This window comes from Arachis stenosperma, chromosome 4 (assembly GCF_014773155.1).
Source record: "Arachis stenosperma cultivar V10309 chromosome 4, arast.V10309.gnm1.PFL2, whole genome shotgun sequence".
In the NCBI taxonomy this organism is placed as follows: Eukaryota; Viridiplantae; Streptophyta; class Magnoliopsida; order Fabales; family Fabaceae; genus Arachis; species Arachis stenosperma.
The window spans coordinates 52,407,619-52,432,089 of record NC_080380.1 but is presented as its reverse complement, the minus strand read 5'-3'; positions in this window follow the sequence as shown (position 1 = coordinate 52,432,089).

Below are 24,471 nucleotides of genomic sequence, written 5' to 3'. Positions count from 1 at the left end.
CTTTCTTCTTTCTGTTGTGGTTCCATTATCTTCTCTTTACTACAAGCTTTTGATGATCCCTCACATTCCTCAAGAGGACTGCCTTGATCGGATGAGTGTAGGAGAACTAAGCGGTTCACCGCTTCGGCTATGGTTGCCACAAATTGCCCTTGTGTCCTTCGAAATCCTTCTTGCTCGTGGAGAAAGGCTTGAAGGTCTTGATGATCTTGGTTCAAGAGTGGAAAAGCTTCATAATTAGGTAAGAAGGAAGGTTCATTGGTTGGGAAGAAGGTTGGATATGTGGGAAGTAGTTCATGTTGATGAGTATCTTGAGGTGGTGTGTAAGAAGGTGTATGATGGTGGTGGTGTGGTGTTTGAAAATACAGTGATTGAGGGTTGTGTTGAGGGTAGGGATCATAGATATATGGTGGTGGAGGTGTATAATCAAAGTGAAATCCACCATATCCTTGGGTTGGGTATGCACATTGGAAAGGGTATGGTTCATTATAGTATGGAGGCGGTTGCTCCTCCCAAAATTGATTTCTCCCTCCCATGATACAATCCCAAGTTAAAGTTATCAAACCCTACAAAAAGATCACAACTAAATTCCAAACCAAGAGGGTGATAACTCATAGAGAAAATAGAAAACAAAAATAAAAGATATCAATTAATAAAAGAAGCAAAAATCCTAATTAATAGCAAAAACAAGCAAACAACCCAAAAAGTATCTATTCACACTGTGGACATATTTACAACAACCAAAATATAGCACTCATGATGCTAGCTCCCCGGCAACGGTGCCAAAATTTGATAATGGACCAAAAGTTTGGGTTTGGATTTTTACACTAAAAATAGGATTGACATTGCGAGTATAGTCCAAACCCTACCATTGATCATCAATCAAATTATAATCCTAAGATGTCACAATTCAAACCAAATATAAACCGAGAGTATTTAGACTCCCGGGTTGTTCTCCCTAGGAACTAGTGACAACGAGGGCATACAATTTTGGTTGTGAAAAGCAAGGGGTGTTTTCAATGAAGAAGTAAGCAATAAGGAATTAAATAACAAGGCAAAATTGCGATTAATAAACTAATAAAAGAACTAAAGAACCACGTATGTAATATGAACAAGTAAAACTATAAAGTGGTGAAAATGGGATTTAAAACATAAATGAAACCTTGACTTGGGATGAGTTATGGAATCCCTTCCTTACCATAACCACAACTATGATAATTATGATGGATTAATCTCACTAAGTCAACCCTTAACATCGAAGGATAAGTCAAGTGAGCATAGTTGTTATTAATCCACAAATCCTAGCTAACTTACTAATTACCTTAGTAAAAAGCTAGCGTTAGTGGAAACAATAAGAACTAACAACCAAGAATTATCACTAAATATTGGATATTATGGCTCTAGTAATCCATAAACTCATTTTCCCAAGCCAAGAAGTGAAAATCTACCCCATAACTACAATTGGTATTTCATCAAAAAAGTAAAGGGAATAAACATAAAACATGGCAAAATTGGTAAATTAATGAAAGATATGAACCATGAATGATCAAAATCAATAAAAGCAACTCAACAAACATATAAAATCCATCAAACATCAAATTAAACAACTAGAAACCCAAAATTGCAAGACTATGTAAATATTGACAAGAGAGATGAAAATAAGAGAAAATGTAGAACAAGCAATGTATTAAAAGAGACAATTAAAGGAATACTTACAATGAAAGTTTCTAGAATCCAAAATCAAACTTGAACTATAAAATGCTACAAACCCCAACTAAAACCCTAAGAGAGAATTTTCTAATCTACACTACTCCTACTCCTACTATATGTTTTTCCTAAACTAAGATGGCCCTCTTGATAAGTGTTGAATTCCCCTTGATATAATACTCCAATTCAGCCTTCAAGCCTTCCAAAATGGGCCAAGAGACCTCATAAATCACAAAGCTCGTGCTTCATTAATGAAGGCACGCACTGGGACCTGTGCGAACTGTGCATCCGCACACTCGGCTAAAAATCCTCCTGTGCGTGCGCACGCACACATCGGTGTGTGTGCTTTTCCTTGTTTTCATCATGTGTTCTCCCTTCTACATGCCTTCTTCCACTTTTGGTCATCCATTCTTGCCTCTAAGGCCTGAAATCACTCACAAACATGTCATGGCATCAAATGGAATAAAAGTGGAACTAAATTGCTCATTTCAAGCACAAAATCGCATGTTTTCACATTTAGGATCAAATTAGGGTCCAAACACAAAAGTATGCTATTTAAGTGTAGGTTTATGTGATGAAATCCATCTAAATTGAGTCCAAATATATCGGAAAAATATGGACTCATCAAGTGTTCTTGTTATTAGTTATGGAAATGTATATTTGGGGGTTTTGGATAAGAGGCAAGGAAAGTAAATGGCAACGAAATTCAAATGATAAAAAGGTCTTGGCAAGGATTGGTGGTTAAGAATTTCTATCCTTATCACTAACCGCAATATGATAATTGCAAGGATCAATCCCATTAAGTCATCCTCTAACAAGTAAAGGAAAGTCAAATGAGCTATATCAATCCAAGTCCACAAGTCCTAGCTACTCACTAATTGAATTAATGTGCCGATAGCTTTTCGTCATACTTTTTGAGCTACCGGCACGCTTTTGAAAAGGTCACATCTGCAATCATGCTGATTGCTCTATCGCCACGCTTTTATTGATCTATTGGTACGCTTTACTTTTTACTACACTTTTATCTATTGGCACGCTTAAAAGCGTAGCTGCCACACCAACCCTTTTGTACTCGGCAAAATAGCCCCGTAACTTCGGGAGAAGGGGTGCCCCCTCACAAAGGGGATCGCAGTGACCAGGCTCGGGCGACTGTTTACATAAAATGGAGAATCAAATAATCTAAAAATTTTTAACCGTGTAGCCATGCTTTTAAAGCGTGTTGAAAGACGGACATACAGCAACACTTTTAAAAGCGTGACAAAAGATGGATATATAGCCACGCTTTTAAAGCATGACGAAAAGTGAAAACTTGTCGTTACGCTTCCAAAGCGTAGCCTAATCCTTTTCAAATAAAAAGAATAAAAAATGAAATAGAAATATTAATAAATTAATCTTTCAAATAAAATAAAATACTAAAAAATTAATCTTCCATAGATTTATATGAATTATATACATAATAAAATATTAACGAAACCTTTAAGAAAAAATAAATTCAACTTCCAAAATAAACATTTAAAAAAATACAATTTTATATTAGAAAAATATAATCTAATTCCTAAACAACATACGGACTAATTTTAGCGTATAAATGGTTGCATGCAACTCTTGTATAGCCGTCGGAGGCGGAGAAGCTGTTAGGCAACAATAACCTGTATGCATGAGAACTATACAACAAATTGAAAAATTAGTACTAATTTTAAGCATATCAAATTTGTCACTTAGTAATCAAAAATAATAGCTCCTTTTTTATAATAATACGTACCTCCAACAAGATCTGAGTCAGATGGGTAGACATCAGTCCTCCATAGCTGGCCACTTCTGACCTGAACATATTAATATTAACTCTTAAGACTTGTTATAGCATCAGAATTCAGATACTAGAGGCTAAAGGCATATTTCAATTTCATACATTAGGTTCCCAAATAAAAAATATAGATACATTTTTCTAATAGCAAAGTGAACAAATGAAAGTTTTCATCTCATCTCATTAAATCACTTCATTAACTGAATTAATGTAAAAATTCATGCCAGCATCAAGGAAGCATTAGTGAAAAGTATGCACTAAAAATCTTAAGCTTCTCTCAATATAGAAGAAGGTTGGAACTATGTTGTCTGCAATGCCATAAATAGAGCTGTCAATTTTAGTATGTTTCATGTCAAACTTACCTCTATATAGCAAGGTCCTTGTGCCACAATTAAATATATTTCATGCCAGTTTTTCAGTCTTCGCTGATTTTGTTATCCTTCCAATAGATCTGATCTCAAAGATAAGACTATATATTTATGTTGAAGATATAACACGGCTAGCTTGTAAACAATAGTGCAATACAATTACATATAAAGTATAAACCACTTTTGACATAATACAAATTTACTAACTTACTAAAGACTTGAACTGCTGAAAGCCATTCCTTGGCGTTATGATGAGTCTCGATTCACTCTCCTCCCAATAAAATTGATGAATCTACTCCTTGGCAAGCGCACCAAAATTATCGTCAAGTAATGACCCACAGAGGAGTGGGATCCTATCCGCAGAGATTGGTAGATTTGAAAAATTTTAATTAATTGGTGAATTAGTCAAGCTTAAAAAGAATAAGTTGTGAGTGCGGAATTATAAATGGCAAAAACATAAATGGCGAAAGAATAAAGGAAAGCAATAAGGTGCAGAAATAGAAATGGCATGGATGTAAAAGGGAGTGGGAATTTGCATAATGTAAATGAAAGCTATAAAAGAATGGGAGAGATAAGAATGGGGAAATTCATTGAGATCACGAGATATTGTCTCTTTGGATTAAATCCATCTTATATCCTCTTCAATCATGCAATTCATTGACCTATTGGCAATCATGATTGATTGAGCCCCAATCCCTTGGTGACTCAATCTCTCAGATCTTGACCAATAGCCAATTCTTTGGTCTAATCGTTCATGAAGAGAGATATGCTTGGTCCCTGATTATACCACACATCCTTGTAGGTCCAGGTAGAGGGAGGATTATATATCACCATATCGAAACACCAAAACCCAGATCCTACTCAAGTGTGAGAAGGGATTTCTAGCATGGTTTCATGTTTCCTTTTCTAAGGTTCCCATGAAACCCATTTTGCATTCAACCTCTTTTCCAAGATGATTGAACACTAAGCATGAAGAACGAAATTCCTTCTAGCAAATCAAAGAGAAGATGAAGAGAAGAAAAAATTCACTGTCATTAATCCATCAAGTACAATAGAGCTCCCTCTCTCAATGAAAGGGAATTTAGCTACTCATAGCTCAGAAAGAAAGTATAATAGATGGAAGAGATGAAGTGTAAAGAGTGAAAAACTAGAACTCCACAACCCCCTACTGAGATAGTGATGACTAACCCCCTTTTTCTACTACTTCCAGGGGTATTTATACTACTCCTAGATCTAGAAATAAAGAAAAATACAAAAGTGAAAAGGAAAATTACAATTTAGAGGGAAAAGAAACTTAACAAATGTGATCTTTCAGGTGGCGTGTGACTGGCGCTCCTCTAGCGTGTCACGCTCCCTTTGTTTCAATCTTGGAGTGCCACGCCTCACCATTCAAGTGGCACGCCTTCCTCCATCACATCCCTGGCATGCCACGCCTTCGATACAAAGTGGCACACCCAGGCCTCTTTAAAGTCCTCAAGTAGCTTGTCGTGCCACGCCTTCGAGCCCAAGTGGCACGCCCAGGCCTTTTCCCACATCTTTACAATTCTGGAAACTTGTACCAGCGTGGCACGCCCAGGATCTGGCGTGTCACGCCCCTCTAACTGCTTCATCTTCTTGCTGATGTGCCACACCTCATCATCCAAGTGGCACGCCCAGCTCATTTGGCCCTTTATCTCCTTCTCTGGAAAACACTATCAGCGTGCCATGCCATGGGACTGGCGTGCCACGCCCCTTTACTTGCCTTGGTTTCAAGAGTTGGCATGCCACGCCTAGACGTTCAAGTGGCACGCCAAAGTGGGATAATTGAGCTGGTGTGCCACTCCTTCGATACCCAAGTGGCACGCCCATCTTTGTTTGGCCTCCTTAAGTGCTGGCGTGCCACGCCTGATCATGCGAATGGTACCCAAGTGAGATATGTGAGCTGGCGTGCCACGCCTTCGACACCAAGTGGCACGCCCAGCTTTGGTTTGGGTATTCTTTGTGTATTGGCATGCCACGCCTGGACATTCAAGTGGCACGCCCTTAGTGGGACTCTTGAGCTGACGTGCCACACCTTCGACACCAAGTAGCACGCCTAGCTTTTGCTTTGCCATCTTGTTCATTGTCGTGCCATGCCTGGTTGTTCAAATGGCATGCCCAGATCTCATTAGCCTTCAACCCCTTCTCTGGATTCTTGTACCAGCGTGCCACGCCATGTTGCACAAGTGCCACGCCCATTCAATTGTGGGTCTCTTAGGCTTGGCGTGCCACGCCTTGATCCTCAAGTGGCATGCCTAAGTAAATTCTGGAACTGGCGTGCCACACCTTCGATACAAAGTGGCATGCCCTAGTGATGACTCTTCTAGGTAATGAGTTGGCGTGCCACGCCCAGCTTTTGGCATGCCACGCCAATACATTTTTGTGGCGTTTGTTCCAAGTGGCACGCCTGCTTCACACGCCCCACTTGTTTTGTTGTTTTCTTCCCATTTTTGATGTCATTTTAACCTGAAATTTAACACAAACTCGTTTCAAAGCAATGTACTATGAGATTCATCAATTAAGGCATGAATTGCAATTATCAAATGAGATTATGCCTCTTTTATGGTCCTTTTTATGCAAGAAAAAGGGTAGATGATGTAAGTCATCATAACACCAAACTTAAGCTTTGCTTGTCCCATGCAAATCATTGTGGGTGGTCTTTTTATGAATTAAGACTTGACTTTGAATAGATGCAAATATAATTAAGAATAGGACTAAGTGTTCAACATGTGCATGAATGTTTTGAATGTCACAAAGAGTCCCTAGATCCTTGAGGGTTCTTCCAAGTATGTGCCTCATGGGTCCTTTTCATTGATTGTCACCTTGAATTAGTAAGAGTTAACTCATTCTCTTTTTTTTTGTGCTTCTTTTCTGTTCATTAACGATGACTCTAAGTGTTTTGTCTCAAGACAACCCTTTAGTTAGGCTTTCAATTAACACTCCCAAGCCAGTTGGCTTTAGAGTACTAGGTGTTGAAACACCCTTTAGAATTTACTTGCCCAGGCCTCTGATGAGCGGATAATTTATACGCATTTTGGCATTGTTTTTAGGTAGTTTTTAGTAGGATCTAGCTACTTTTAGCAATGTTTTTATTAGTTTTTATGCAAAATTCACATTTCTGGACTTTACTATGAGTTTGTGTGTTTTTCTGTGATTTCAGATATTTTCTGGCTGAATTTAAGAGACCTGAGCAAAAATATGATAGGAGGCTGACAAAGGACTGTTGATGCTGTTGGATTCTGACCTCCCTGCACTTGAAATGGATTTTCTGGAGCTAAAAAACTTCAAATGGCACGATCTCAATTGCGTTGGAAAGTAGACATCTAGGGCTTTCCAGCAATATATAATAGTCCATACTTTATTCAAGTTTAGACGACACAAACTGGCGTTCAACGCCAATTCCATGCTGCATTCTAGAGTAAAACGCCAGAAACACGTCACAAACCAGAGTTAAACGCCAAAAACACGTTACAACTTGGCATTTAACCCCAAGAGAAGCCTCTGCACGTGTAAAGCTCAAGCTCAGCCCAAGCACACACCAAAGTGGGCCCCGGAAGTGGATTTCTGCACTTAGACTTATTTCTATAAACCCTAGTAACTAGTTTAGTATAAATAGAACTTTTTACTATTGTATTAGGTGTCTCTGAGACCATTGGTCTTTTTCCCTATTTTCGAATTCACATGCTATTTGGGGAGGTTGGCCATTCGGCCATGCCTAGACCTTGATCACTTATATATTTTCAACGGTGGAGTTTTTACACACCATAGATTAAGGTGAGGAGCTCTGTTGTACCTCGAGAATTAATGCAATTACTATTGTTCTTCTATTCAATTCAAGCTTATTCTTATTCTAAGATATTCGCTACACTTCAACCTGATGGATGTGATGATCCGTGACACTCATCTTCATTCGTCCTTACAAATGCGTGCCTGACAACCACTCCCGTTCTACCTTAGATCGAGCGCGTGTCTCAGCCTCCATTCCGAAGGATCGGAGTCTTCGTGGTATAAGCTAGAATTATTGGCGGCCATTCTTGAGAAGCTGGAAAGTCTAAACCTTGTCTGTGGTATTTCGAGTAGGATTCAAGGATTGAATGACTGCTACGAGCTTCAAACTCGCGAGTGTTTGGCGTAGTGACAGACGCAAAAGAATCACTGGATTCTATTCCGACATGATCGAGAACTGACAGATGATTAGCCGTGCTGTGACAGAGCATTTGGACCATTTTCACTGAGAGGACGGGAGGTAACCATTGACAACGGTGAAACCCAACATATAGCTTACCATGGAAGGGAGTAAGAATGATTGGATGGAAGCAGTAGGAAAGCAGAGATTTAGAAGGAACACAGTATCTCCATGCGCTTATCTGAAATTCCCACCAATGAATTACATAAGTATCTCTATCTCTATTTTATGCTTTATTTATCTTTATATTCGAAAACCATTATAACCATTTGAATCTGCCTAACTGAGATTTACAAGATGACCATAGCTTGCTTCATACCAAGAATCTCCACGGGATCGACCCTTACTCACGTAAGGTATTACTTGGACGACCTAGTGCAATTGCTAGTTCGTTGTGCGAAATTATGACAAAGTGTGATTCACGTTTGAGAGCTCCAAGTCTATTGGCACCATTGTTAATGATCACAATTTCGTGCACCAAGTTTTTGGCGCCGTTGCCGGGGATTATTGTTCGAGTTTGGACAACTGACGGTTCATCTTGTTGCTCAGATTAGGTAATTTTATTTTCAAAAAGTTTTCAAAAATCTTTCAAAAAAAATTTTCTCTTTTTCGTTTTTCTAAAGATTATTTTCGAAAAATCCAAAAAAAATCATAAAATCATAAAAACCAAAAATATTTTGTGTTTCTTGTTTGAGTCTAGTGTCAATTTTTAAGTTTGATGTCAATTGCATGTTTTTAAAAATGTTATGCATTTTTTGAAAACTCATGCATGGTGTTCTTCATGATCTTCAAGTTGTTCTTGGTAAGTCTTCTTGTTTGATCTTCATATTTTCTTGTTTTGTGTTTTTTGTTGTTTTTCATATTCATTTTTGCATTCATAATGTCTAAACATTGAAAATTTCTAAGTTTGGTGTCTTGCATGTTTTTCTTTTCTTGAAAATTTTTCAAAAATAAGTCTTGATGTTCATCTTGATCTTCAAAGTGTTTTTGGTGTTCATCTTGAATTCATAGTGTTCTTGCATGCATCATGTGTTTTGATTCATAATTTTCATGTTGTGAGTCATTTTTGTGTTTTTCTCTCTCATCATTAAAAAAATTCAAAAAAATCAAAAAAATATATTTTCCTTCTTTTACTCATAATTTTCGAAATATTTGGGTTGACTTAGTCAAAATTTTTAAAATAAGTTGTTTCTTATTAGTCAAGTCAAGATTTCATTTTTAAAAATTCTATCTTTTCAAAATCTTTTTCAAAAATCAAATCTTTTTCATTTTTTTATTATTTTTCAAAATTTTTTTATTTTGATTTTCAAAATCTTTTTCTTATCTTTATTTCAAAATTTTGAAAACTTTACTAACACTTAATGTGATTGATTAAAAAATTTGAAGTTTGTTACTTTCTTATTAAGATAGGTTCAATCTTTAAATTCTAAAATCATATCTTTTAGTTTCTTGTTAGTCAAGTAATCAAAATTTTAATTTTAAAAATCAAATCTTTTCCAAAATATTTTTTTTTCAATCATATCTTTTCAAAATATCTTTTTTTTTAAATCATATCTTTTTCAAAATCAATTTCAAAATCTTTTCCAACTTCTTATCTTTTCAAAATTGATTTTCAAATCTTTTTCAACTAACTAATTGACTTTTGTTTGTTTCTTATCTTTTTCAAAACCACCTAACTACTTTTCTCTCTCTAATTTTCGAAAAAGCCTAACCCTTTTTCAAAATTCTTTTTGCTTAACTAATTGTTTCAAATTTTAATTTTAATTTTATTTCTTCTCTTAATTTTCGAAAATCACTAACTATTTTTCAAAACAATTTTAGAAAATTCTCCCCCTCTCATCTCTTTCTATTTATTTCATTTATCTACTAACTCTTCTCTTCATCTAAAAATTTGAACCCTCTCTTCTCCTCTGTGTTCGAATTTTTCTCCTTCTTCTTCTATTCTTTTCTTCTTCTACTCACATAAAGGAATCTCTATACTGTGACATAAAGGATTCCTCTTCTTTTCTGTTCTCTTCTTTTTCATATGAGCACGAGCAAGGACAAGGATATTCTTGTTGAAGCAGATCCTAAACCTGAAACTAAGAGAAGCTAAAGCACAACAATTCAGAGAAAACCTTACAGAGAATCTCGAAAAGGAAAGAGACATGGCCGAATCCAATAACAATGGTGGAGGCGCAAGGAGGATGCTTGGTGATTATACTACACCTGCTTCCAACTTTTATGTAAGAAGCATCTCAATCCCTGCCATTGGAGCAAACAATTATGAGCTGAAGCCTCAACTAGTTGCTTTAATGCAATAGAACTGCATGTTTCATGGACTTCCTGATGATTAGATTTTTGACGGCTTAGAAATTCACTAATAAAATCTCGTTGTAAAGTATAGTTTCTAAACCAAGCAATAATCCTTTCATACAAAAGGTTGTTTCTCACTAGTACAAACCCCTAAAATTTATAAACCGAAGTATTGAACCTCGGGTCGTTCTCTCTAGGAATTACAATAAAGTGTCTTGTTATTGGTTGTGAGTTATTTTGGGGTTTTTGAGATTTTAGACAAGAAATATAAATGGCAAAGGAAATAAACTAACAACTAACAAAGCTCTTGGCAAGATATGAGTACTAGAAGTCCTATCCTAGTTACCCTCCTCAATTGTGACCACAAATTATCCATTACTCCCACTTAGTTAACCTCTAACCATGGAGGAAAGTCAAGTGGATGAATCAATTTGATTCCTCAAGTCCTAATCAACTTCTAAGGGAAAGACTAGCTTTAGAGGCATTCAAATCAATTAGCAACTTCTAATTATCAATCAACAAAGGAATTAGATAACTCAAGAGTCACTAATTACTGTACCTAGGCCAAGAGAAACAAAACCTACACTAAAATCCAACCAAGCATTACATCAAACACTTGGAAGGCGCAAAAGAAAAGCATAGTAAATTGACAACAAGAATGAAATCTAACAACAATTATTGAAAGGAATTAACAACAACAATTAAAAGAAACACATTTATTATGAATTACCTTGATTGAATTAAAAGAGAGTAGAAGAAACAAAAGTAGATCTACAACAAAACACAAGAACAACATAAAGGAAATTACAACAAAAGAATGGAAGAAGAATGAATGTAACAACAAGGAATTGAGAAGATAGAAGTAGAAGAAGATGAATTAAAATCTAGATCTAAGAACTAAACCTAATCCTAATCCAAATCCTAGAGAGAAGTGAAAGCTTCTCTCTCTAGAAACTAATTTTCCCTCCAAAACTAAGCTAAACTAAACTAATGGTAACTAACTTCCTCATCCCTCTTCAATCCTTGGCTTAAATAGTATCAGAAATGAGTTGGATTGGGCCCACAAGGCTTTCGAATTCGCTTGCCACGTATTGCTTTAAGTGGATCATATGGCAGCAACAACGCGCGCGCGCACAGTGCTCGTGCGCGTCACCATACATGTAGCAACTATGGCAAATCTTATATCATTTTGAAGCCCCGGATGTTAGCTTTCCAACCCAACCGGAACCGCATCATTTGGACTTCTGTAGCTCAAGTTATGGTCGATTAAGTGCGAAGAGGTCGGCTTGACAGCTTTTGCGATTCCTTCATTTCTTCATGGGTTCTCCATTTTTACATACTTTTCCCTCATTCCCTTGATCCAATCATTCCCTCCTAAATCTAAAATCACTTAACAAACATATCAAGGCATCTAATGGAATCAAGGTGAATTAAATTTAGCTAGTTTAGGTCCTAAAAAACATGTTTTCAGTCTTAAGCACAATTAAGGGAGAAGTTATAAAACCATGCTATTTCATTGAATAAATGTGGGTAAAAAGGTCATAAAATCTCTTAAAATCAATACAAGATAAACCCTAAAAATGGGGTTTATCAACCTCCCCACACTTAAACCAAGCATGTCCTCATGCTTAAACCAAGAGAAAGCAAAGGGCATCAACATTTATTCAATGTGAGCTAATCTAAGTGCAACCTATCTAAATGTAACTACCTAAATGAATTCAATTGCTTGGTCAAAATAAATCAATTCCTAAGAAGCATATATTCACAAGGGCTAAGGACTAGCAAGTCTAATCCACAATTGAATTGGGTTATTAAATATTTTTACAAACTTGCATGAAAAGTGATTGTAGGTGAAAACATGTAGTTGAGCATCAAACCCTCATCGGATGTGTTTGCACTCTATTCGCTCAAGTATTTAGGGTTAATTCACTCAATTCTCTCCTAATCATGCTTTCCAAGATTTATTTTTCATCTCACAATCAACATTTATTCCATGCATGCATACAAGTATCATGAGGTCTTTTCTTTAGGTTGTAATGGGGCTAGGGTCAAGGTAGGATGCATATTTGGTTAAGTGAGCTTGAAATTTGATTCTTTGATAAGCTTAAACTTTCCACCTAACTTATGACATCCTATACATTTAAGTTCTAACCTAACTGCCCATTCCTCACTTTTTCACATACTCATGTATCCCTTTTCATTTCACAACACTTATGCATTGATTTTATTGGACCTTGCTTCACTTGGGGCATTTTGTCCCCTTTTTATTACTTTTCTTTTTCTCTTTTTTTTCTTTCTTTTTCTATTTTTTTTTTCATATTGTTTTTCTTTTTTTTTCTTTTTCTTTTGTTTTTCTCATTTTTTTCTTTTTATATACAAGAGCATCAATGCATAAGGTTTTACATTTGATCAATACATGAGTATGTACCCAATTCTCAATATTTTCAACAAAATACAAAATACACCCCTTTTTCCCAACCAATGTCCCGAGTTTTCTCACACTTGAATGGTACTCACACACACTAGCCTAAGCTAATCAAAGATCCAAATAAGGACTTTTATTATTTTCCACTTTAAGGCTTGTATTGTGCAAAAATTAAGAACAAGTGGGTTAAGCATAGGCTCAAATTTGGCTAACAAAGGAAGATAAAAGTAAGGTATTTGGGTAAGTGAGATAATGAATTAATGGCCTCAATCATATAAATGCATGAATACACAAAATAATGGACATAAAGAATCAAACAAATCAAAGATTACAATCATAGAAAGAGAATAATTGCACACAAGAAGGAAAAATAAGTGGTTATAAGATGTAACCACACCATTAGGCTCAAATCTCTCTTGCTTGTGTTCTTAGCTCAAAATTCATGTTCCACAATATATATATAATCCAAGCAAGTTCTATGAAAAAGTTTTTCACTCAAATCAATTGGTGCCTTATAGATAGAAATCTTGAAAAATTTCATCATTTTGACTAAGCTTATTACGTATATATATGCAAAATTAAGAGAATGCAACAAAAATCCTAAAAACCTAAAATGAGATGCAAAAGTGTTGGGATTAGAAACTTGTCACCCAAAAACACCGACCGGTCGGACGATCTCCCCACACTTAAAAGTTTGCACCGTCCTCGGTGCACTCAAAGATGAGCAAGGGGGTACGGCGAATCTCCGGAATGCTGCGTATTCTTAGTCTTGCTTCCGTTATTGCTTGTGGTACATTCATAATGAAAAACAAAAATATAACACCATAAGATGAGAAGATATAAAAGCAAGGAAGCATATGATGAGCGGATAATTTATACGCTTTTTGGCATAGTTTTTACATAGTTTTTAATGAGTTTAAGCTACTTTTAGGGATGTTTTCCTTAGTTTTTATGTTAAATTCACATTTCTGGACTTTACTATGAGTTTGTGTGTTTTTCTATGATTTCAGGTAAATTCTGACTGAAATTGAGGGATTTGAGCAAAACTCTGAAAAAGGCTGACAAAAGGACTGCTGATGCTGTTGGAATCTGACCTCCCTGCACTCGAAATGGATTTTCTGGAGCTACAGAACTCCAATTGGCGCGCTCTCAACGGCGTTGGAAAGTAGACATCCAGGGCTTTCCAGCAATATATAATAGTCCATACTTTATTCGAAGAATGACGACGTAACTTGGCGTTGAACGCCAAGTACACGCTGCTGTCTGGAGTTAAACGCCAGAAAAACGTCATGATCCGGAGTTAAACGCCCAAAACATGTCATAACTCAAAGTTCAACTCCAAGAGAAGCCTAGCTCGTGGATTAATCAAGCTCAGCCCAAACACACACCAAGTGGGCCCCGGAAGTGGATTTATGCATCAATTACTTACTCATGTAAACCCTAGTAGCTAGTTTATTATAAATAGGATGAATTACTAATGTATTAGGAATCTTTGGTCTCAGTTTTGTTTTATTCTTCATCCTAAGAGACTATTGATCACATTTAAGGAGGCTGGCCATTCGGCCATGCCTGAACCTTCTGCTTATGTATTTTCAACGGTGGAGTTTCTGCACACCATAGATTAAGGGTGTGGAGCTCTGCTGTACCTCAAAGATTAATGAAGTTCTATTTTCTTTTATTCAAATCTCTCTTATTCTTATTCCAAGATATTCATTCGCACCCAAGAACATGATGAATCTAATGAGTCAGATAACCCTCATTATCATTCTCACTTATGAACGCGCGTGATTGACAACCACTTTCGTTCTACATGCAACAAGGCTTGAATGTGTATCTCTTAGATTCCCCAACAGAATCTTCGTGGTATAAGCTAGATAGATGGCAGCATTTATGAGGATCCGGAAAGTCCAACCTTGTCTGTGGTGTTCCGAGTAGGATCCTGGGAATCCGGAAAGTCTCACCTTGTCTGTGGTATTCCGAGTAGGATTCCGGTAATGAATGACTGTGACGTGCTTCAAACTTGTAACCTGCTGGGCGTTAGTGACAAGCGCAAAAGAATCAAGGGATTCTATTCTAGTAGGAGCGGGAACCAACCGGTGATTGGCCGTACTGTGACAGAGTGCGTGAGCATTAGCTTTCACTGCGAGGATGGGATGTAGCCATCAGCCATGGGTGATGCCTCCAGACTGGTTAGCTGTGCGAGTGACAGCCGCATAGGATATTTCCCCGAGAGGATTGAAAGTAGCCACAGCTGATGGTGAACCCCTAAACAAAGCTTGCCATGGAAAGGAGTAAGAAGGATTGAGTAGAAGCAGTAGGAGAGCAGGCGTCCGTGAGCCATGCAGCATCTCCATGCACTTATCTGAAATTCTCACCAATGAATCTGCATAAGTATTTCTATCCTTTTTATTTTCTTTTTATTATTAATTTTCGAAAACCATAAACTATTTTAATCTGCCTAACTGAGATTTACAAGGTGACCATAGCTTGCTTCATACCAACAATCTCTGTGGATTCGACCCTTACTCACGTAAGGTTATTACTTGGACGACCCAGTACACTTGCTGGCTAGTTGAACGGAGTTGTGAATTCAAGTTAAGAAAATAAACAGTGCCCTAAGAGTAAACATCCTTTAAGTATAAAAGAACAAGTGATCACAATTTCGTCCACCAAGTTTTTGGCGCCGTTGCCGGGGATTGTTCGAGTATGGACAACTGACGGTTCATCTTGTTGCTCATATTAGGTAATTTTCTTTTCAAAATCTTTTTCAAAATTTTTCCTTTATTTTTCGTTTTTCTTCACATTATTTTCGAAAAAAATTAATAAAAATCTAAAAAAATTAGAAAATCATAAAAATAAAAAATATTTTGTGTTTCTTGTTTGAATTTTGAGTCAATTTTTAAGTTTGGTGTCAATTGCATGCTTTTAAAATTTTTCTTGCATTTTTTTCGAAAAATTCATGCATTCATAGTGTTCTTCATGATCTTCAAGTTGTTCTTGATAAGTCTTCTTGTTTGATCTTGATATTTTCTTGTTTTGTATTGTTTGTTGTTTTTCATGTGCATCTTTGCATTCATATTTTTCATGCATTAAAGATTTCTAAGTTTGGTGTCTTGCATGTTTTCTTTGCATCAAAAATTTTTCAAAAATATGTTCTTGATGTTCATCATGATCTTCAAAGTGTTCTTGGTGTTCATCTTGACATTCATAGCATTCTTGCATGCATTCATTGTTTTGATCCAAAAATTTCATGCATAAAATATTTTTGTTGTTTTTCTCTTTCATAATTAAAAATTCAAAAATCAAAAAAATATCTTTTCCTTATTTCCCTCCAAAATTTCGAAATTTTGGGTTGACTTGGTAAAAAATTTTCAAAATTAGTTGTTTCTTACAAGTCAAGTCAAAATTTCAATTTTAAAAATCTTATCTTTTCAAAATCTTTTTCAAAAATCATATCTTTTCTAATTTTTTTTCTATTTTTTGAAAATTTCAAAAATCTTTTTCAAATTATTTTCAAAATCTTTTTCTTATCTTTATATGTAATCTTCGAAAATTCACTAATAATTAATGTGATTGGTTCAAAAATTTGATGTTTGTTACTTTCTTGTTAAGAAAGGTTCAATATTTAAGTTCTAGAATCTTATCTTGTAGTTTCTTGTTAGTGAAGTAAATAATTTCAAAAATTTTTGAATTAAATCGTTTTATCTTTTATTTTGATCTTTTTCAAAAATCTTATCTTTTTCAAAATTGATTTTAAAATATCTTATCTAACTTCTTATCTTCTTATCTTTTTCAAATTTTGATTTCAAATCTTTTTCAATCAACTAACTAACTTTTTGTTGTTTCTTATCTTTTTCAAAACCACCTAACTACTTTTCCCTCTCTTATTTTCGAAAATATCTCACCCCTTTTTCAAAAATTCTTTTTAATTAATTAATTGTTTCATGTTTAATTTTAATTACATTTTATCTCTAATTTTCGAAAATTACTAACCTCTTTTTCAAAATTATTTTCGAATTCTCTCTTCTCTTTTCTACTTCTATTTAATTATTTAATTATTAACACTTCTCTTCACCTCTCTTCATCCAATATCCGAACCCTCTTCTTCATTCTTCTACCCCTTTCTTTTTCTACTAACATAAAGGAATCTCTATACTGTGACATAGAGGATTCCTCTTTCTTTTCTTGTTTTCTTCTCTTTCATATGAGCAGGAACAGGGATAAAGGCACTCTTGTTGAAATTGATCCAGAACCTGAAAGGACTCTGAAGAGAAAATTAAAAGAAGCTAAATTACAACAATCCAGAAGAGCCCTTCTTGAAATTTTCGAACAAGAGAAAGAGATGGCAGAGGAAAATAATAATAATAATAATGCAAGGAGAATGCTTGGTGACTTCACAAAAGCCAACGTCCAAGTTTGATGGAAGAAGCATCTCCATTCCTGCCATTGGAGCCAATAACTTTGAGCTTAAGCCTCAACTAGTTGCTTTAATGCAACAAAACTGCAAGTTTTATGGACTTCCATCTGAAGATCCTTATCAGTTTTTAACTGAATTCTTGCAGATCTGTGAGACTGTAAAGACGAATGGAGTTGATCCTGAAGTCTACAGACTCATGCTTTTCCCTTTTGCTGTAAGAGACAGAGCTAGAGTATGGTTGGATTCACAATCCAAGGACAGCCTGGACTCATGGGATAAGCTGGTTACTGCCTTCCTGGATAAATTCTTTCCTCCTCAAAAGCTGAGCAAGCTGAGAGTGGATGTTCAAACCTTCAAACAAAAAGATGGTGAATCCCTCTATGAAGCTTGGGAAAGATACAAGCAGCTGACCAAAAGATGTCCATCTGACATGTTTTCAGAATGGACCATTTTAGATATATTCTATTATGGTCTCTCTGAATTTTCGAAAATGTCATTGGACCATTCTGCAGGTGGATCTATTCACCTGAAGAAAACGCCTGGAGAGGCTCAAGAACTCATTGACATGGTTGCAACAACCAGTTCATGTATACTTCTGAGAGGAATTCCGTGAATAATGGGGTACCTTAGAAGAAAGGAGTTCTTGAAATTGATGCTCTGAATGCCATATTGGCTCAGAACAAAGTGTTGACTCAACAGGTCAACATGATCTCTCAAAATCTAAATGGATTGCAACATGCATCCAACAGTGCTAGAGAGGCAGCTTCTGAAGAAGCTTATGATCCTGAGAACCCTGCCATGGCAGAGGTTAATTACTTAGGTGAACCTTATGGAAACACCTATAACTCATCATGGAGAGATCATCCAAATTTCTCCTGGAAGGATCTACAAAAACCTCAACAAGGTTTTAACAATGGTGGACGTACTAGGCTGGGCAATAGCAAGCCATATCCATCATCTTCTCAGCAATAGACAGAGAATTCTGAACAAAACAATTCTAATTTAGCCAATATAGTCTCTGATCTGTCAAAAGCCACTTTTAGTTTCATGAATGAAACAAGATCCTCCATTAGAAATCTGGAGGCACAAGTAGGCCAGCTGAGTAAGAAAGTCATTGAAACTCCTCCCAGTATTCTCCCAAGCAATACAGAGGAGAATCCAAAAGGAGAGTGCAAGGCCATTGACATAGTCAATGTGGCCGAATGCACAAGGGAGGAGGGGGACGAAAATCCTAGTGAGGAAGACCTCCTGGGACGTCCCTCAAGCAAGAAGGAGTTTCCTATTAAGGATCCTGAGGAATCTGAGGCTCATCTAGAGACCATAAAGATTCCTTTGAATCTCCTTCTGCCATTCATGAGCTCTGAAGAATATTCATCCTCTGAAGAGAATGAAGATGTGACTGGAGAGCAAGTTGCTCAATACTTAGGAGCTATCATGAAGCTGAATGACAAGCTGTTTGGTAATGAGACTTGGGAAAGTGAACCTCCCTTGCTCATTAGTGAACTAGATGCTTGGATTCAGAAAACTCTACCTCAAAAGAAACAAGATCCTGGCAAGTTCTTAATACCTTGCACCATAGGCACCATGAGTTTTGAAAAAGCTCTGTGTGATCTGGGGTCAGGGATAAATCTTATGCCACTCTCTGTAATGGAGAAGCTGGGAATCATTGAGGTACAACCTGCCTTGTTCTCATTACAATTGGCAGATAAGTCCATAAGACAAGCTTATGGAATAGTAGAGGACGTGCTAGTAAAGGTTGAAGGCCTTTACATCCCTACTGACTTCATAATCCTAGACACTAGGAAGGAAGATGATGGAAGCATCATCCTAGGAAGACCTTTCCTAGCCACAGCAGGAGCTGTGATAGATGTCAACAGAGGTGAGTTAGTCCTTCAATTGAATGGGGACTACCTTGTGTTTAAGGCACATGGCCATCCCTCTGTGACAAAAGAGAGTAAGCATGAAGAGCTTCTCTCAGTTCAGAGTCAAGAAGAGCCCACACAGTCAAACTCTAAGTTTGGTGTTGTGAGGCCACAACCAAACTCTAAGTTTGGTGTTCAAACCCCATATCCAAACTCTAAGTTTGGTGTTGGGAATACCACACTTAAGTTGACCTGATCATCCTGTGGCTCCAAGAGAGCCACTGTCAAGCTATTGACATTAAAGAAGCGCTTGTTGGGAGGCAACCCAATTTTATTTATCTAATTTTATTTTATTTTGTTTCTTTGTTATTTTTGTGTTTAATTAGGTACATGATCATGAGGAGTCACGAAAAAAATCAAAAAAATTAAAAACAGAGTCAAAAACAGAAGAAAAAATTTTCACCCTGGAGGTAGCGCAGACTGGCGTTCAACGCCAGTAAGATGCATCTGTCTGGCGTTCAACGCCAGAACAGAGCACCATTCTGGCGTTGAATGCCCAAAACAAGCAACAACCTGGCGTTGAACGCCAGGATGGTGCACGAAGAGGACAATCTGGCGCTGAACGCCAGAAACAATCATGAAACTGGCGTTCAACGCCAGAAACATGCATTACATGGGCGTTGAACGCCCAGAACATGCATCAATGGGCGTTTGAACGCCAGAATGTTGCATGAAGGCATGTTACATGCCTATATGGTGAAGGAATGGTATTTGTTTTCACCTCAGGATCTGTGGACCCCACAGGATCCTCACCTCAGGATCTGTGGACCCCACAGGATCCCCACCTACCACATACCTTTTAATCCTAATCACACTCTCCTAATCCAAATCTCATTCTCAATGTCACACTTCCCAACACCCTTCACCAATCACCTCAATTCCTCTTCCCAACATCTTCTTCACCATTTACATCAACCTCCTCTTCCCCATACACCCCACCTACCCTCATAAAATTCAAAATTCACTTTCCCACCCATTCCCACCCAAATGGCCGAACCTACCACCCTCCCCTTTCCCTATAAATACCCTTCGCTTCTTCATCATTTTCACACAATACAAACCCCTTCTTCTCTCAAATAGCCGAACCCACTTCTCTCCCTCTCCACCATATTCTCTTCTTCTTCTACTATTCTTTTCTTTCTTGCTCGAGGACGAGCAAATTTTAAGTTTGGTGTGGTAAAAGCATAAGCTTTTTTTGTTTTTCCATTACCAATGGCACCTAAGGCCGGAATTTCTTCAAGAAAAGGAAAAGGGAAAGCAAAAGCTTCCACCTCCGAGTCATGGAAAAGGGAGAGATTCATCTCCAAGAGCCATCAAGACCACTTCTATGATGTTGTGGCAAAGAAGAAGGTGATCCCTGAGGTCCCTTTCAAGCTCAAGAAAAATGAGTATCCGGAGATCCGACTTGAGATTCAAAGAAGAGGTTGGGAAGTCTTAGCCAACCCCATACAACAAGTCGGAATATTGATGGTTCAAGAGTTCTATGCTAATGCATGGATCACTAGGAACCATGACCAAGGTATGAACCCAAACCCAAAGAATTATCTCACAATGGTTAGGGGGAAATACTTGGATTTTAGTCCGGAGAATGTGAGGTTGGCGTTTCACTTACCTATGATGCAAGGTGATGAACACCCCTACACTAGAAGGGTCAACTTTGATCAAAGGTTGGACCAAGTCCTTAGGGACATTTGTGTGGAAGGCGCCCAATGGAGAATAGATTCCAAAGGCAAGCCAGTCCAACTAAGAAGACTGGACCTCAAGCCTGTAGCTAGAGGATGGTTGGAATTCATCCAAAGATCCATCATCCCTACAAGCAACCGATCTGAAGTTACTATGGATCGGGCCATCATGATCCATAGCATCATGATTGGAGAGGAAGTGGAAGTTCATGAAGTCATCTCCAATGAACTCTACAAAATAGCTGACAAGCCTTCATACATGGCACGGCTAGCCTTCCCCCACCTTATATGCCATCTATGTTTCTCAGCTGGAGTTATCATAGAAGGAGATGTCTCCATTGAAGAAGACAAGCCCATCACCAAGAAAAGGATGGAGCAATCAAGAGAAGTTCCTCACGGCCCTCAAGGAGAACATGAGGAAATTCATCATCAACAAATGCCTCAAGGAATGCACTTTCCTCCCAACAACTATTGGGAGCAACTCAATACCTCTTTAGAAGACTTGAGCCATAATGTTGAACAATTAAGGGTGGAACATCATGAGCACTCCATCATTCTCCAAGAAATAAGAGAAGATCAAAGAGCAATGAGGGAGGAGCAACAAAGGCAAGGAAGGGACATAGAAGAGTTGAAGAACATCATGGGTCCTTCAAGAAGAAGACGCCACTAAGAGGTGGATTCATTCCTTGTTCTTTATTTCTTTCTGTTTTCGGTTTTTAATATTATGTTTATCCATGTTTTGTGTCTTTATTTCATGATCATTAGTATGTAACCATGCCTTAAAGCTATGAATGAAATCCATTAGTCCTTCACCTCTCTTAAAAGAAAAATGTTTTAATTCAAAAGGACAAGAAGTACATAATTTTCGAAATTATTATTGAATTTAGTTTAATTATATTGATGTGGTGACAATGCTTTTTGTTTTCTGAATGAATGAATGAACAGTGCATATGTCTTTTGATCTTGTTGTTTATGAGTGTTAAAATTGTTGGTTCTTGAAAGAATGATGAACAAAGAGAAATGTTATTGATGATCTGAAAAATCATGAAATTGATTCTTGAAGCAAGAAAAAGCAGTGAAAAAAAAAATTGGCTATCTAAAAAGAGTATATAGAAAAAGAAGGAGCAATAGAAAAAGCCAATAGCCCTTAAAACCAAAAGGCAAGGGTGAAAAGGATCCAAGGCTTTGAGCATTAATGGATAGGAGGGCCCAAGGAAATAAAATCCAGGCCTAAGCGGCTAAATCAAGCTGTCCCTAACCATGTGCTTGTGTCATGAAGGTCCAAGTGAAAAGCTTGAGACTGAGTGGTTAAAGTCGTGATCCAAAGCAAAAGAGTGTGCTTAAGAGCTCTGGACACCACTAACTGGGGACTCTAGCAAAGCTAAGTCACAATCTGAAAAGGTTCACCCAGTTATGTGTCTGTGGCATTTATGTATCCGGTGGTAATACTGGAAAACAAAGTGCTTAGAGCCACGGCCAAGACTCATAAGTAGCTGTGTTCAAGAATCAACATGCTTAACTAGGAAAGTCAATAACACTATCCAAAATTCTAAGTTCCTAGAGATGCCAATCACTCTGAGCTTCAAAGGAAAAAGTGAGATGCCAAAGCTGTTCAGAAGCAAAAAGCTACAAGTCCCGCTCATGTAATTAAATTAATATTCAGTGATATTTTAGACTTTATAGTATATTCTCTTCTTTTTATCCTCTTTGATTTTCAGTTGCTTGGGGACAAGCAACAATTTAAGTTTGGTGTTGTGATGAGCGGATAATTTATACGCTTTTTGGCATAGTTTTTACATAGTTTTTAATGAGTTTAAGCTACTTTTAGGGATATTTTCCTTAGTTTTTATGTTAAATTCACATTTCTGGACTTTACTATGAGTTTGTGTGTTTTTCTGTGATTTCAGGTAAATTCTGACTGAAATTGAGGGATTTGAGCAAAACTCTGAAAAAGGCTGACAAAAGGACTGCTGATGCTGTTGGAATCTGACCTCCCTGCACTCGAAATGGATTTTCTGGAGCTACAGAACTCCAATTGGCGCGCTCTCAACGGCGTTGGAAAGTAGACATCCAGGGCTTTCCAGCAATATATAATAGTCCATACTTTATTCGAAGAATGACGACGTAACTTGGCGTTGAACGCCAAGTACACGCTGCTGTCTGGAGTTAAACGCCAGAAAAACGTCATGATCCGGAGTTAAACGCCCAAAACATGTCATAACTCAAAGTTCAACTCCAAGAGAAGCCTCAGCTCGTAGATTAATCAAGCTCAGCCCAAACACACACCAAGTGGGCCCCGGAAGTGGATTTATGCATCAATTACTTACTCATGTAAACCCTAGTAGCTAGTTTATTATAAATAGGATGAATTACTAATGTATTAGGAATCTTTGGTCTCAGTTTTGTTTTATTCTTCATCCTAAGAGACTATTGATCACGTTTAAGGGGGCTGGCCATTCGGCCATGCCTGAACCTTCTGCTTATGTATTTTCAACGGTGGAGTTTCTGCACACCATAGATTAAGGGTGTGGAGCTCTGCTGTACCTCAAAGATTAATGAAGTTCTATTTTCTTTTATTCAAATCTCTCTTATTCTTATTCCAAGATATTCATTCGCACCCAAGAACATGATGAATCTAATGAGTCAGATAACCCTCATTATCATTCTCACTTATGAACGCGCGTGATTGACAACCACTTTCGTTCTACATGCAACAAGGCTTGAATATGTATCTCTTAGATTCCCCAACAGAATCTTCGTGGTATAAGCTAGATAGATGGCGGCATTTATGAGGATCCGGAAAGTCCAACCTTGTCTGTGGTGTTCCGAGTAGGATCCTGGGAATCCGGAAAGTCTCACCTTGTCTGTGGTATTCCGAGTAGGATTCCGGTAATGAATGACTGTGACGTGCTTCAAACTTGTAACCTGCTGGGCGTTAGTGACAAGGGCAAAAGAATCAAGGGATTCTATTCCAGTAGGAGCGGGAACCAACCGGTGATTGGCCGTACTGTGACAGAGTGCGTGAGCATTAGCTTTCACTGCGAGGATGGGATGTAGCCATCAGCCATGGGTGATGCCTCCAGACTGGTTAGCTGTGCGAGTGACAGCCGCATAGGATATTTCCCCGAGAGGATTGAAAGTAACCACAGCTGATGGTGAACCCCTAAACAAAGCTTGCCATGGAAAGGAGTAAGAAGGATTGAGTAGAAGCAGTAGGAGAGCAGGCGTCCGTGAGCCATGCAGCATCTCCATGCACTTATCTGAAATTCTCACCAATGAATCTGCATAAGTATTTCTATCCTTTTTATTTTCTTTTTATTATTAATTTTCGAAAACCATAAACTATTTTAATCTGCCTAACTGAGATTTACAAGGTGACCATAGCTTGCTTCATACCAACAATCTCTGTGGATTCGACCCTTACTCACGTAAGGTTATTACTTGGACGACCCAGTACACTTGCTGGCTAGTTGAACGGAGTTGTGAATTCAAGTTAAGAAAATAAACAGTGCCCTAAGAGTAAACATCCTTTAAGTATAAAAGAACAAGTGATCACAATTTCGTCCACCAGCATACATTATTGGAATGAGGTAGATCACTAGAAATGAGTGAGTGAATTAGTGTGACATTGATGACAAACAGGTGTGTGA